Raw genomic sequence first — 16933 nt, 5'->3', positions numbered from 1 at the left:
GCAGGGCCATGGGATCCTATGATTGGCTTTACATGGTCTTGTGGCCCTGACCCAGCAGCACACATGATTGTCAATTTCCTCCAGAACTACATGACTGAAGCTGGGGAAAGGCAGCCCCAAAGAAAGGGACTGGGAGATAGTCTAGGCCATGGAAGAGTTTGTGATGACCCACCAACTCCACGACCTCCTCATTCAGAGGAATTATAAGGGGTAATGAAATAGACTGTCTTCATCCCATCTCAGATGAACTTATCACTAGGCTTCTCTTCCAGGGGAGTTTGGGTGAGGTACTCCATGGAGAGCTGGTTCCCTTTTGCCCCACACCTAGTCACCAGGTCTCTGCCACATATGCCTGCTCTGTCCTTTCCAGTCCTACTTGCCAAGTGATGGACCCAGTGGATCCCTGAGCCATCCTCCTCCTCCAGGGCACACAATGCCCATTCCTTGGACTCCAATGCTGCTGGGGAGAATGCAACGCATGTATCTGGAGACCCAGGGTACACAGAGCATTCAGCCTTTTTGAGCTTCTCCATGGGTGGGGCTACGAACTGTTTTCTTGGAGCTGCCATGGTTAGGCACTTTTGCAGTGGAAGCATCCATTCTTTCCACCTGGTGGCCCTCAGTAGATGCCTCACCTGAGACACCAGGGTTCAAATGTTGATTTTCTTTTAGATTGACTGGTTTGATCTCCTTGTTGTATAAGGGACTCTCAAGAATCTCTCAAGCACCACAGTTCAAAAGCTCAATTCTTTGGCATTCACCGTTTCTTATGGTCCAGATTGCACATCTGTACATGATTACTGGAAAAACCATAGCTTTGACACTACAGACCTCTGTAGCAAAGTGAGTCTCTGCTTTTTAACACACTGTGCAAGTTTTTCATAGCCTTTCTTCCTTCCAAGGAGCAAGTATGTTTTAATTTTGTGGCTGCAGTCAAGGTCCATAGTCATTTTGGAGCCCAAGGAAACAAAATCTGCCCACTGTTTCCATTTTTCCCTCATCTAAATGCCATGAAGTGATGGGACTGGATGCCATGAATTTTGAGTATCTTTTTGTGAATAGTTTTTTGAATGTTGAGTTTAAGCTAGTTTTTTCATCTCTTCTCCTCATCGAGAGGCTCTTTAGTTCTTCTTTGCTTTCTATTATTAGGGTAGTGTTATCTTCATATCTGTGGATGTTGATACTTCTCCCAGCAATCTTGATTCCAGCTTGGGATTTATCCAGACCAGCATATTGAATGATGTATCCTACATATAAGTTACATAACCAGAGTGACAATGTATACCTTGTCATGGTCCTTTCCCAATTTTAAATCTTTCTATTGTTCCATGTCTGATTCTATATGCTGCTTTTCGACCTACAAAGAGACTTGTAAGGAGAAATGTAAGGTGATCTGGTACTCCCATTTCCTTAAGAATTTTCCACAGTTTGTTGTGGTCCACACAGTGAAAGGCTTTAGCATAGTCAGTGAAGCAGATGGGAATGTTTTTCTGGGATTCCCTTGCTTTCTCTATGATCCAATGGATGTTGGCAATTTGATCTCTGGTTGCTCAAACAATTTTGTATATCTAGAAGTTCTAAGTCCATGTACTGTTGAAACTTAGCTTGAAGGATATTGAGCATTACCTTGCTAGCAAGTGAGATGAGCAAAATGGCATGATAGGTTGAACATTCTTTGGAATTGCCATTCTTTTGCATTGGAATGAAAACTGACCTTTTCCAGCACTGTGGCCACTGATGAGTTTTCCAAATTTGCTGACACATTGAATGCAGCACTTTTACAGCCTCATTCTTTAGGATTTTTAAACAGCTCAGAAAAATTTCATCACCTTCCCTAGCTTTTCTTTTAGTGATGCTTCCTAAAGCCCACTTGACTTCATACTCCAGATTATCTGGCTTTATGTGAGTGACCCCAGCATCATCCCTATCTTGGTCATTATGGCCATTTTTGTATAGTCATTTTGTGCATTCTTGCCACCTCTTCTTAATTTCATCTGCTTCTGTTAGGTCTTTATGTCCTTTGTTGTGCCCATCTTTGCACGAAGTGTTCCTCTGGTATCTCCACTTTTCTTGAAGAGATCTATACTCATTACAATTCTATTTGTTTTCCTCTAAATCTTGCACTATTCACTTATGAAGACTTTCTTATCTCTCCTTGCTATTCTCTGGAAGTCTGCATTCCATTGGATATATCTTTCCCTTTCTCCTTTGTCTTTCACTTCTCTTATTTTCTCAGCTACTTTTAAGGCCTCCTCAGGCAACCACTTTGCTTTGTCACATTTGTTTTTCTTGAGGATGGTTTTGATGACCACCTCCTGTACCATGTTACTAACCTCCATCCTTAGTTCTTCAGGCTAACAGACCTAATACTTGAAACTATTTTTCATCTCCACTATATAATCAGAAAGGATGTGATTTAGGTCATAGCTGAATGTTCTAGTGGTTTTCCTTACTTTCTTCAATTTAAACGTGAATAATGTTTGCTTCTGCCTAAGCATTGCTTCCAGATCACCACCCACCACTCCCAGTGGATGTGAAGCAAAAGCACACAATTTGAGGACTGTTACCCAGGGATTGTGCTTGGCTTTTCACACGCTTCTCTGTGTGAGCTTGATCAAGTCTCTTAACCTCAGTTTTCTCATGCACCATGATGATAATTCCACATTCTAGATTGCACGTGTGCCTGCTGAGAAAAAGTGGTCCTGAGAGGGCTTTCTGGGTTCCTGAGTCTGGAACAAATATGCATTATTCTGCCTCCTGGGGAGAAGGAAATATTCTGTTTAGAGGTTATGCTGCTATCCCCAAGGCTAAATATTGATTCAAGCCAAATGACATATATCTCTGAACCCTGACCCAGAACTCTGACTGAGCCGATGCTTCTGTTTTCTGGGCTCCCACAAGAGCTAATGATTACTCGTCAGATTACGTCCTTCCTCAGCCTTACCAGTCAGCCTTTCCTTGTCAACTACTTCTCCCCTGAAATCACACTGCAAGGAGAGTCGTAAAGGCTCTTGGTCTCTTGTCAGTTAACCACATGTCCAGCATAGCAACAAGTAGCTGTTATGGCTACTTGTCATAGCAATAAGTATGGCAACATGTACAGTCCAATCTCAGCCTGTTAAATTAATCTTTCCCCATTTGGCCCTTCATGTTTAAAATACCTATAGTTGCCTTAGTAACCTTCCTATGCTTGCTATTTAATGTCAAAATATGTGTGGACCTCATCTAGTTTTCTTTCCCAAGCATAATTCCAACCATGCAATGAAGTAACCAAACATTTAGTCATCTAAATACCTTCAGGAATTGACAAAAACAATATTTGTTAGCCATCTGTATGTCTTCTTTGGAGAAATGTCTACTTAGTTATTTAACCCATTTTTTGATTGGGTCTTTTATTTTTCTGGAGTTGAGCTGCAGGAGTTGCTTGTACATTTTTGAGATTAATTCTTTATCAGTTGCTTCATTTGTTATTATTTTCTCCCAATCTGAAGGCTGTCTTTTCATCTTGCTTATAGTTTCCTTTGTTGTGCAGAAGCTTTTCATTTTAATTAGGTCCCATTTTTTTTTTCTTTTTGCTTTTATTTCCAATATTCTGGGAGGTGGGTCATAGAGATTCCTGCTGTGATTTATGTCAGAAAGTGTTTTGCCTATGTTCTACTCTAGGAGTTTTATAGTTTCTGGTTGTACATTTAGATCTTTAATCCATTTTGAATTAATTTTTTATTTTATTTTATTTTTAAAATTCAAACACTGTATTAGTTTTGCCAAATATCAAAACGAATCCGCCACAGGCATACATGTGTTCCCCATCCTGAAGCCTCCTCCCTGCTCCCTCCCCACACCATCCCTCTAGGTCGTCCCAGTGCACCAGCCCCAAGCATCCAGTATCGTGCATCAAACCTGGACTGGCAACTCGTTTCATACATGATATTACACATGTTTCAATGCCATTCTCCCAAATCTTCCCACCCTCTCCCTCTCCAACAGAGTCCATAAGACTGTTCTATACATCAGTGTCTCTTTTGCTGTCTCGTACACAGGGTTATTGTTACCATCTTTCTAAATTCCATATATATGCGTTAGTATACTGTATTGGTGTTTTTCTTTCTTGCTTACTTCCCTCTGTATAACAGGCTCCAGTTTCATCCACCTCATTAGAACTGATTCAAATGTGCTCTTTTTAATGGCTGAGTAGTACTCCATTGTGTATATGTACCATAGCTTTCTTATCCATTCATCTGCTGATGAACATCTAGGTTGCTTCCATGTCTTGGCTATTATAAACAGTGCTGCGATGAACATTGGGGTACACGTGTCTCTTTCCCTTCTGGTTTCCTTAGTGTGTATGCCCAGCAGTGGGATTGCTGGATCATAAGGCAGTTCCATTTTCAGTTTTTTAAGGAATCTCCACACTGTTCTCCATAGTGGCTGTACTAGTTTGCATTCCCACCAACAGTGTAAGAGGGTTCCCTTTTCTCCACACCCTCTCCAGCATTTATTGCTTGTAGACTTTTGGATCGCAGCCATTCTGACTGGTGTGAAATGGTACCTCATAGTGGTTTTGATTTGCATTTCTCTGATAATGAGTGATGTTGAGCATCTTTTCATGTGTTTGTTAGCCATCTGTATGTCTTCTTTGGAAAAATGTCTATTTAGTTCTTTGGCCCATTTTTTGATTGGGTCATTTATTTTTCTGGAGTTGAGCTGTAGGAGTTGTTTGTATATTTTGGAGATTAGTTGTTTGTCAGTTGCTTCATTTGCTATTATTTTCTCCCATTCTGAAGGCTACCTTTTCACCTTGCTAATAGTTTCCTTTGATGTGCAGAAGCTTTTAAGTTTAATTAGGTCCCATTTGTTTATTTTTGCTTTCATTTCCAATATCAGATAAAATAGACTTTAAAACAAGGGCTGTGAAAAGAGACAAAGATGGTTACTACATAATGATCAAAGGATCAATCCAAGAAGAAGATATAACAATTATAAATATATATGCACCCAACACGGGAGCATCACAATATGCAAGACAAACACTAACAACTATGAAAGGAGAAATTAACAATAACACAGTAATAGTGGGAGACTTTAATACCACACTCACACCTATGGATAGATCAACTAAACAGAAAATTAACAAGGAAACACAAACTTTAAACGATACAATAGACCAGTTAGACCTAATTGATATCTATAGGACATTTCATCCCAAAACAATGAATTTCACCTTTTTCTCAAGCGCACATGGAAACTTCTCCAGGATAGATCACATCCTGGGCCATAAAAATAGCCTTGGTAAATTCAAAAAAATAGAAATCATTCCAAGCATCTTTTCTGACCACAATGCAGTAAGATTAGATTTCAATTACAGGAGAAAAACTATTAAAAATTCCAACATATGGAGGCTGAACAACACGCTGCTGAATAACCAACAAATCACAGATGAAATCAAAAGAGAAATCAAAATTTGCATAGAAATGAATGAAAATGAAAACACAACAACCAAAAACCTGTGGGACACTGTAAAAGCAGTCCTAAGGGGAAAGTTCATAGCAATACAGGCATACCTCAAGAAACAAGAAAAAAGTCAAATACATAACCTAACTCTACACCTAAAGCAACTAGAAAAGGAAGAAATGAAGAACCCCAGGGTTAGTAGAAGGAAAGAAATCTTAAAAATTAGAGCAGAAATAAATGCAAAAGAAACAAAAGAGACCATAGCAAAAATCAACAAAGCCAAAAGCTGGTTCTTTGAAAGGATAAATAAAATTGACAAACCATTAGCCAGACTCATCAAGAAACAAAGGGAGAAAAATCAAATCAATAAAATTAGAAATGAAAATGGAGAGATCACAACAGACAACACAGAAATACAAAGGATCGTACGAGACTACTATCAACAATTATATGCCAATAAAATGGACAACTTGGAAGAAATGGACAAATTCTTAGAAAAGTACAACTTTCCAAAACTGGACCAGGAAGAAATAGAAAATCTTAACAGACCCATCACAAGCACGGAAATTGAAACTGTAATCAAAAATCTTCCAGCAAACAAAAGCCCAGGTCCAGATGGCTTCACAGCTGAATTCTACCAAAAATTTAGAGAAGAGCTAACACCTATCCTGCTCAAACTCTTCCAGAAAATTGCAGAGGAAGGTAAACTTCCAAACTCATTCTATGAGGCCACCATCACCCTAATACCAAAACCTGACAAAGATCCCACAAAAAAAAAAAAGAAAACTACAGGCCAATATCACTGATGAACATAAATGCAAAAATCCTTAACAAAGTTTTAGAAATCAGAATCCAACAACACATTTAAAAGATCATACACCATGACCAAGTGGGCTTTATCCCAGGGATGCAAGGATTCTTCAATATCCACAAATCAATCAATGTAATACACCACATTAACAAATTGAAAAACAAAAACCATACGATTATCTCAATAGATGCAGAGAAAGCCTTTGACAAAATTCAATATCCATTTATGATAAAAACTCTCCAGAAAGCAGGAATAGAAGGAACATACCTCAATATAATAAAAGCTATATATGACAAACCCACAGCAAACATTATCCTCAATGGTGAAAAATTGAAAGCATTTCCTCTAAAGTCAGGAACAAGACAAGGGTGCCCACTTTCACCATTACTATTCAACATAGTTTTGGAAGTTTTGGCCACAGCAATCAGAGCAGAAAAAGAAATAAAGGGAATCCAAATTGGAAAAGAAGAAGTAAAGCTCTCACTGTTTGCAGATGACATGATCCTCTACATAGAAAACCCTAAAGACTCCACCAGAAAATTACTAGAACTAATCAATGATTATAGTAAAGTTGCAGGATATAAAATCAACACACAGAAATCCCTTGCATTCCTATACACTAATAATGAGAAAACAGAACGAGAAATTAAGGAAACAATTCCATTCACCATTGCAACGGAAAGAATAAAATACTTAGGAACATATCTACCTAAAGAAACTAAAGACCTATATATAGAAAACTATAAAACACTGGTGAAAGAAATCAAAGAGGACACTAATAGATGGAGAAATATACCGTGTTCATGGATTGGAAGAATCAATATAGTGAAAATGAGTATACTACCCAAAGCAATTTATAGATTCAATGCAATCCCTATCAAGCTACCAACGGTATTCTTCACAGAGCTAGAACAAATAATTTCACAATTTGTATGGAAATACAAAAAACTTCGAATAGCCAAAGCTATCTTGAGAAAGAAGAATGGAACTGGTAATAAACTCAAAATGGATTAAAGACCTAAACATAAGACCAGAAACTATAAAACTCCTAGAGGAGAACATAGGCAAAACACTCTCTGACATACATCACAGCAGGATCCTGTATGACCTACCTCCCAGAATATTGGACATTTTGAGTTAATTTTTGTGTATGGTGTTAGAAAGCATTCTAGTTTCATTCTTTTACAAATGGTTGACCAGATTTCCCAGCACCACTTGTTAAAGAGATTGTCTTTAATCCATTGTATATTCTTGCCTCCTTTGTCAAAGATAAGGTATCTGTAGGTGTGTGGATTTCTATCTGAGCTTTCTATTTTGTTCCATTGGTCTATATTTCTTTTTTTTTTAATTTTCAGTTTATTTATTTATTTTTTTAAAATTTTATCCATTGGTCTATATTTCTGTCTTTGTGCCAGTACCATACTGTCTTGTTGACTGTGGCTTTGTAGTAGAGCCTAAAGTTAGGCAGGTTGATTCCTCCAGGTCCATTCCCCCTTCTCAAGATTGCTTTGGCTATTCAAAGTTTTTTTGTATTTCCATACAAATTGTGAAATTATTTGTTCTAGCTCTGTGAAAAATACCCTTGTTATCTTGATAAGGATTGCATTGAATCTATAGATCGTTTTGGGTAATATACTCATTTTCACTATATTGATTCTTCCAATCCATGAGCACGGTATATTTCTCCATCTATTAGTGTCCTCTTTGATTTCTTTCATCAGTGTTTTATAGTTTTATATATATAGATCTTTTTTTTTTCTTTAGGTAGATATAGTCATAAATATTTTATTCTTTTCATTGCAATGGTGAATGGAAATGTTTCCTTAATTTTCCTTTTTATTTTCTCATTATAAGTGTATAGGAATGCAAGGGATTTCTGTGTGTTGATTTTATATCCTGCAACTTTACTATAATCATTGATTAGTTCTAGTAATTTTCTGGTGGAGTCTTTAGGGTTTTCTATGTAGAGGATCATGTTATCTGCAAATGGTGAGAGCTTTACTTCTTTTCCAATTTGGATTCCCTTTATTTCTTTTTCCGTTCTGATTGCTGTGGCCAACACTTCCAAAACTACGTTGAATAGTAGTGGTGAGCGTGAGCACCCTTGTCTTATTCCTGGCTTTAGGGGAAATGCTTTCATTTTTTCACCATTGAGGATAATGCTTGCTGTGGGTTTGTCATATATAGCTTTTATTATATTGAGGTATGTTCCTTCTAGTCCTACATTCTGGAGGGTTTTTATCATAAATGGATGTTGAATTTTGTCAAAGGCTTTCTCTGCATCTATTGAGATAACATATGCCTTTTTTATTTTTCAGTTTGTTAATATGGTGTATTACATTGATTGATTTGCCCATATTGAAGAATCCTTGCATCCGTGGGATAAAGCCCACTTGATCATGGTGTATGATCTTTTTAATGTGTTGCTGCATTCTGATTGCTAGAACTTCATTAAGGATTTTTACATCTATGTTCATCAGTGATATTGGCCTGTAGTTTTATTTTTTTGTGGCATCTTTGTCAGGTTTTGGTATTAAGGTGATGGTGGCCTCATAGAATGAGTTTGGCAGTTTGTCTTCATCTGCAATTTTCTGGAAGAGTTTGAGTAGGATAGGAGTTAGCTCTTCACTAAATTTTTGGTAGAATACAGCTGTGAAGCCATCTGGTCCTGGGCTTTTTTTTGCTGGAAGATTTCTGATTACAGTTTCAATTTCCATGTTTGTGATGTGTCTGTTAAGATTTTCTATTTCTTCCTGGTTCAGTTTTGGAAAGTTGTATGCTTCTAAGAATTTGTCCATTTCTTCCAAGTTGTCCATTTTATTGGCATATAATTGCTGATAGTAGTCTCTTATGATCCTTTGTATGTCTGTTTTGTCTGTTGTGATCTCTCCATTTTCATTTCTAATTTTATTGATTTGATTCTTCTCCCTTTGTTTCTTGATGAGTCTGGCTAATGGTTTGTCAATTTTATTTATCCTCTCAAAGAAGCAGCGTTTGGCTTTGTTGATTTTTCCTATGGTCTATTTTGGGGTTTTTTTTTGCATTATTTCTGCCAGAATTTTGACGATTTCTTTCCTTCTACTAACACTGGTGTTCTTCATTTCTTCCTTTTCTAGTTGCTTTAGGTGTAGAGTTAGGTTATGTATTTGACTTTTTTCTTATTTCTTGAGGTATGCCTGTATTGCCATGAACCTTCCCCTTAGCACAAATTTTACAGTGTCCCACAGGGTTTGGGTTGCTTTGTTTCCATTTTTGTTCATTTCTATGCATATTTTGATTTCTTTTTTTATTTCTTCTGTTATTTGTTGGTTATTCAGCAGCATGTTGTTCAGCCTCCCTATGTTGGAATTTTTAATAGTTTTCTCCTGTAATTGAGATCTAATCTTACTGCATTGTGGTCACAAAAGATGCTTGGAATGATTTCAGTTTTTCTGAATTTACCAGGGCTAGATTTATGGCCCTGTCTGTGATCTATCTTGAAGAAGATTCCATGTGCACTTGAGAAAAAGGTGAAATTTGTTATTTTGGGGTAAAATGTCCTATAGATATCAATTAGGTCTAACAGGTCTATTGTATCATTTAACTTTGTGTTTCCTTGTTAATTTTCTGTTTAGTTGTTCTAGCCATAGGTGTGAGTGGGGTATTAAAGTCTCCCACTATTACTGTGTTATTGTTAATTTCCCCTTTCATACTTGTTAGCATTTGTCTATGCATTGTGATGCTCCTATGCTGGGTTCATTTATATTCATAATAATTATATCTTATTCTTGGATTAATATTTTGATAATTTTGTAGTGTCCTTCTTTGTCTCTTTTCACAGCCTTTGTTTTATTTTTTTAATTTAAATTTATTTATTTCAATTAGGGTCTAATTACTTTACAATATTGTGTTGGTTTTGCCATACATCAACATGAATCCACCACAGGTGTACATGTGTTCCCAATCCTGAACCCCTCTCCCACCTCCTTCCCCATACCATCCCTCTGGGTCATCCCAGTGCACCAACCGCAAGCTTCCTGTATCCTGCATAACCTAGCCTGGCAATTCATTTCTTATATGATATTATACATGTTTCAGTGCCATTCTCCCAAATCATCCTCCCCTCCCTCTCCACAGAGTCCAAAAGAGTGTTCTATACATCTATGTCTCTTTTGCTGTCTCGCATACAGGGTTACTGTTACCATCTTTCTAAAATCCATATATATGCATTAGTGTACTGTATTGGTGTTTTTCTTTTTGGCCTACTTCACTCTGTATAATCGGCTCCAGTTTCATCCACCTCATTTGAACTGATTCAAATGTATTCTTTTTAATAGCTGAGTAATACTCCATTGTGTATAGGTACCACAGCTTTCTTATAAATTCATCTGCTGATGGACATCTAGGTTGCTTCCATGTCCTGGCTATTATAAACAGTGCTGCGGTGAACATTGGGGTACATGTGTCTCTTTCAATTCTGGTTTCCTTGGTGTGTATGCCCAGCAGTGGGACTGCTGGGTCATAAGGCAGTTCTATTTCCAGTTTTTTAAGGAATCTCTACACTGTTCTCCATAGTGGCTGTACTAGTTTGCATTCCCACAAACAGTGTAAGAGGGGTTCCCTTTTCTCCACACCCTCTCCAGCATTTATTGCTTGCAGACTTTTGGATTGCAGCCATTCTGACTGGTGTAAAATAATACCTCATTGTGGTTTTGATTTGCATTTCTCTGATAATGACTGATGTTGAGCATCTTTTCATGCGTTTGTTAACCATCTGTATGTCTTCTTTGGAGAAATGTCTGTTTATTTCTTTTGCCCATTTTTTGATTGGGTCATTTATTTTTCTGGAATTGAGCTGCATGAGTTGCTTGTGTATTTTTGAGATTAGTTGTTTGTCAGTTGCTTCATTTGCTATTATTTTCTCCCATTCTGAAGGCTGTCTTTTCACCTTGCTTATGGTCCAGACGGCTTCACAGCTGAAGTCTACCAAAAATTTAGAGAAGAGCTGACACCTCTCCTATTCAAACTCTTCCAGGAAATTGCAGAGGAAGGTAAATTTCCAAACACATTCTATGAGGCCACCATCATCCTAATACCAAAACCTGACAAAGATGCCGCAAAAAAAGAAGACTACAGGCCAATATCACTCATGAACATAGATGCAAAAATTCTTAACAAAATTCTAGCAATCAGAATCCAACAACACATGAAAAAGATCATACACCATGACCAAGTGGGCTTTATCCCAGGGATGCAAGGATGCTTCAATATCAGCAAATCAATCAATGTAATATACCACATTAACAAATTGAAAAATAAAAGACATAGGATTATCTCAGTAGACGCAGAGAAAGCCTTTGACAAAATTCAACATCCAATTATTGTAAAAACTCTCCAGAAAGCAGGAATAGAAGGAACGTACCTCAACATAATAAAAGCTATATATGACAAACCCACAGCAAAAATTATCCTCAATGGTGAAAAATTGAAAGCATTTCCCCTAAAGTCAGGAACAAGACAAGGTGCCCAGTCTCACCACTACTATTCAGCATAGTTTTGGAAGTTTTGGCCACAGCAATCAGATCAGAAAAAGAAATAAAAGGAATCCAAATTGGAAAAGAAGAAGTAAAACTCTCACTGTGTGCAGATGACATGATCCTCTATGTAGAAAACCCTAAAGACTCCACCAGAAAATTACTAGAGCTAATCAATGCATATAGTAAAGTTGCAGGTTATAAAATCGACACACAGAAATCCCTTGCATTCCTATACACTAATAATGAGAAAATAGAGAAATTAAGGAAATATTTCCATTCACCACTGCAACAAAAATAATAAAATACTTAGGACTATATCTACCTAAAGAAACTAAAGACCTATATATAGAAAACTATAAAACACTGATGAAAGAAATCAAAGAGGACACTAATAGATGGAGAAATATACCGTGTTCATGGATCAGAAGAATCAATATAGTGAAAATGAGTATACTACCCAAAGCAATCTATAGATTCAGTGTAATCCCTATCAAGATACCAAGGGTATTTTTCACAGAGCTAGAACAAATAATTTCACAATTTGTATGGAAATACAAAAAACCTTGAATAGCCACAGCAATCTTGAGAAAGAAGAATGGAACTGGAGGAATCAACTTGCCTGACTTCAGGCTCTTCTACAAAGCCACAGTCATCAAGACAGTATGGTACTGGCACAAAGACAGAAATATAGATCAATGGAACAAAATAGAAAGCCCAGAGATAAACCCACGCACCTATGGACAGCTTATCTTTGATAAAGGAGGCAAGAATATACAATAGAGAAAAGACAATCTCTTTAACAAGTCAGGCTGGGGAAACTGGTCAACCACTTGTAAAAGAATGAAATTAGAACACTTTCTAACACCATTCACAAAAATAAACTGAAAATGGATTAAAGATCTAAACATAAGACCAGAAACTATAAAACTCCTAGAGGAAAACATAGGCAAAACACTCTCCGACATAAATCACAGCATGGTCCTCTATGACCCACCTCCCAGAATATTGGAAATAAAAGTAAAAATAAACAAATGGAATCTAATTAAAATTAAAAGCTTCTGCACAACAGCCTTTGTTTTCAAGTATATTTTATCTGATATGAGGATTGCTACTTCTGCTTTCTTTTGGTCTCTATTTGCATGGAATCTGTTTTTCCAACCCTTCACTTTCAATCTGACTGTGTCCCTTGTTTTGAGGTGGGTCTCTTGTAGACAACATATATAGGGGTCTTGTTTTTGTATCCATTCAGCAAGTCTTTGTCTTTTGGTTTGGGGCATTGAACCCATTTACATTCAAGGTAACTATTGATAAGTATGATCCTGTTGTCATTTACTTTCTTGTTTTTGGTTCGCGTTTATATATCCTTTCTGTCTTTCCTGTCTAGATAAGATCCTTTAACATTTGTTGGAGAGCTGGTTTGGTGGTGCTGAATTCTCTCAGCTTTTGCTTGTCTGTAAAGCTTTTGATTTCTCCTTCATATTTGAATGAGATCCTTGCTGGGTACAGTAATTTGGGCTGTAGGTTTTTTTCTTTCATCACTTTAAGTATGCCCTGCCATTCCCTTCTGGCCTGAAGAGTTTGTATTCAAAGATCAGCTGCTATCCTTGTAGGAATCCCCCTTTATGCTATTTGTTGTTTTCCCCTTGCTGCTTTTAATATTTGTTCTTTGTGTTTGATCTTTGTTAATTTGATTAATATATGTCTTGGGGTGTTTCACCTTGAGTTTATCCTTTTGGGGACTCTCTGGGTTTCTTGGACTTGCGTGATTATTTCCTTCCCCAATTTAGGGAAGTTTTCAACTATTATCTCCAGTATTTTCTCATGATCTTTCTTTTTGTCTTCTTCTTCTGGGACTCCTCTGATTTGAATATTGGGGTGTTTAACATTGTCCCAGAGGTCTCTGAGATTGTCCTCATTTCTTTTGATTCGTTTTTGTTTGTTTGTTTTTCCTCTCTGTTTCATTGACTTCTATCATTCTATCTTCTACCTCACTTATCCTATCTTCTGCCTCCATTATTCTACCGTTGATTCCCTCCAGAGTGTTTTTGATCTCATTGATTGCATTATTCGTTATATATTGACTCCTTTTTATTTCTTCTAGGTCCTTATTAAACCTTTCTTGTATCTTCTCAATCCTTGTCTCCAGGCTATTTATCTGTAATTCCTTTTTGTTTTCAAGATTTTGGATCATTTTCCCTATCATTATTAGGAATTCTTTATCAGGTAGATTCCCTATCTCGTCCTCTTTTGTTTCACTTCCTGGGCATTTATCCTGTTCCTTTACTTGCTGGGTATTTCGCTGCCACTTCATCTTGTTTATATTGCTGTGTTTGGGGTCACCTTTCCCCAATTATGGCAGTTTGTGGAGTTTTCTTTATTGTGGAGTTTCCTCATTGTGGGTGGGTTTGGATGGGTGGCTTATCAAGGTTTCCTGGTTAGGGAAGCTTGTGTCGGTGTTCTGGTGGGTGGAGCTGGATTTCTTCTCTCTGAAGTGCAATGAAGTGTCCAGTAACTAGTTATGAGATGTCAGTGGGTTTGGAGTGTCTTTGGGCAGCCTGAATTTTGAAGCTCAGGGCTATGTTCCTGTGTTGCTGGAGAATTTGCCTGGTATGTCTTGCTCTGGAACTTGTTGGCCCTTCGGTGGTGCTTGGTTTCAGTGTAGGTGTGGAGGTGTTTGATGAGCTCCTATCGATTAATGTTGCCTGGAGTCAGGAGTTCTCTGGTGTTCTCAGGATTTGGACTTAAGCCTCCTGCTTCTGGTTTTCAGTCTTATTTTTACAGTAGTCTCAAGACTTCTCCTAGGACTTTCTCTGGTGTTGTTGTGGACAGTGTGGTGTCAGTTCACTTTCAGATAGTTCCTTGATCCAACTTATACTTCTAAAGATCTATAGGCCCCTTCCTATGTAGTTGGTGCTAACCACAGAGTTTTAATCTATTGCACCTGTCACTTCCAGGGTGATTCCCTCTGTTTTAGCTTCTTCTCTTTGCTGGTCTCTTCATTGTCTAATTTCTACCCTGACCCAAGGGGATGGTGGTGGACAATTTTTTAGGCTCACTTGTTCAGTCATGCTGTGGGGAGGGAGGGTCGCTGCCAACAGGTAACACTGGCGTGTGCTCCCAATAATTCGGCCACACTGGGTTTGCCCATGCTCATGGTGTGTATGCTTTCCCTGTCTACATTGCTCAGGCTCTAGGTTGCTCTGCCAGGAACTCTCTGAGGTGGGCCCTTGGTTGCATGCATTTCACAGGTCTAAGCCGCCCAGGTTCACATACTCAGGTATTCCTCAAAGGTGCAGACTCGGTTGGGCCTGTGTTTTGTGCCCTTCCCAGGTCCATGCCGCTCAGGTGACCAGGTGTTTGGTGAGTGCAGTCGCTGTTACTTATTGCCTGTCCCATCCCTGCCACTCAGTTTTCTGGTTGTACAACTGGTGCTTCTTCTCAGGCGGATGTTGATCATCCAGAATCCCAAGAAATCTTGGTTAGCAATGAAGCCTGCTTGTAGTTTGGTAGATGATGCCTCTCTGGGGCCACAATTGCCCTCTTCTGGATTTGGCTGCCCTTGCTCCTCTGTCTTTTGCACAGGATGGGCTGATCTGCAGATGGCTAGCTCCGCTCAGTCCTTTGTTCTGTGAGCAGGCCTGGTGGTGTCTTAGTTTAGGGCTTTTCGCAGGGTTAGCTATCCCAGGGTCTGGTTTGCTATGTCAAGTTAGCTCCCTCAGATTGCCCTCTGGGCATTCAGGCCCGGTCCTTACTCTAAGCAATGCAGCCTGCACCTCTTTTCCCAGCCCCCGCTTGCTAGTGGTGGGCGCAGACATCAGCGTTGCTTCTCTGCTTGGAGTTACTGTTGGGCATGTAATATGTGGGTTTAAATTATTTATTTATTTTTCCTCCCACTTATGTTGCCCTCTGAGGTTTCAAGGCTTGCCACAGACTCACCAGCGAGAGTGTTTCCTGGTGTTTGGAAACTTCTCTCTTTTTTAAGACTCCCTTCCAAGGACGGATCTCCATCACTACCTTTTTTGACTCTTTTTATCTTTTTCATATTTTCCTACCTCCTTTTGAAGACAATGGGCTGCTTTTCTGGGTGCCTGATGTCATCTGCCTGCATTCAGAAGTTGTTATGTGGAGTTTACTCAGTGTTCAAATGTTCTTTTGATTAATTTGTTGGGGAGAAAGTGGTCTACCTGTCCTATTCCTCTGCTATCTTAAGACTGCCCCTGAAATTACTGATAATTCCCATGAGATCAATAGGGCCCTGAAGTCAATATTGCCTTGCTAGTGGGGAATAGTAAACCTGGTCTAAAGGCTGGTTTCATCTCAGCTTTAAAAGCTTTACAGCAAGCCTTCAAAAAATGCAATTGTTTTCAAGAAATTAACAGTGTTGCAAACAGTGAAAGGAATAATTTATAAAAATTTAAAAAATATCCAGCATCCAAAAATAAAGTGGCCACATCCACAATCCAATTTAAATTTTCCATTTAAATTGTGAAAGTACTTGTTCTAGTTTCATCTCAATATTGTAAGGTAATTATCCTCTGATTAAATAAATAAATAAATTTAAAAGGAAAAAAAAATGAGATGTGTAAAGAAGGAAGAAAATTTCCATAACGAGGGAAAAATCAATTAGTAAAAACACATGTAAAATATATATTACTTAATTAGCAGGGAAGGACATTAAAATGCTTACTACATCAATAATCCTTATATTCATGAAACTGAAGAACATTGAGTATGTTAAATAGAGACATGTAAAATAGAAATGAAAAGACTATTGGAAAAAAAATAATTGTGCATCATAAAGCTTTGAAGTAACTTTAAGAGTGCTAAAATATATGTAAATGGAATCCCACAGGAAGTGAAAGACAGGAGAATAGAGCAAAGAACTTCATAATTACTGGCTGAAAAATTTCCAGGAATGATGAAAGCTTTAAACCCATTAACACAGAAGCTCACTTAATTCAAGGACAAGAAATATGACAACTATACAACGGCACATCATAATTCATGGTTTAAGACAATCAACCAAAGAAATATAACCAGAAGGAAAAACAGACACAGTAGAACAAAAAATGGGGATGACAGCAGATTAGGCAAATGAAACAATGTTAGCCAGGGGACACTAGCACCACATCTTAAATGCTGAGAGAAACATAAT

Source organism: Bubalus bubalis, chromosome 5 (assembly GCF_019923935.1).
Source record: "Bubalus bubalis isolate 160015118507 breed Murrah chromosome 5, NDDB_SH_1, whole genome shotgun sequence".
Classification (NCBI taxonomy): domain Eukaryota; kingdom Metazoa; phylum Chordata; class Mammalia; order Artiodactyla; family Bovidae; genus Bubalus; species Bubalus bubalis.
Note: the sequence above shows the minus strand (reverse complement) of the source record.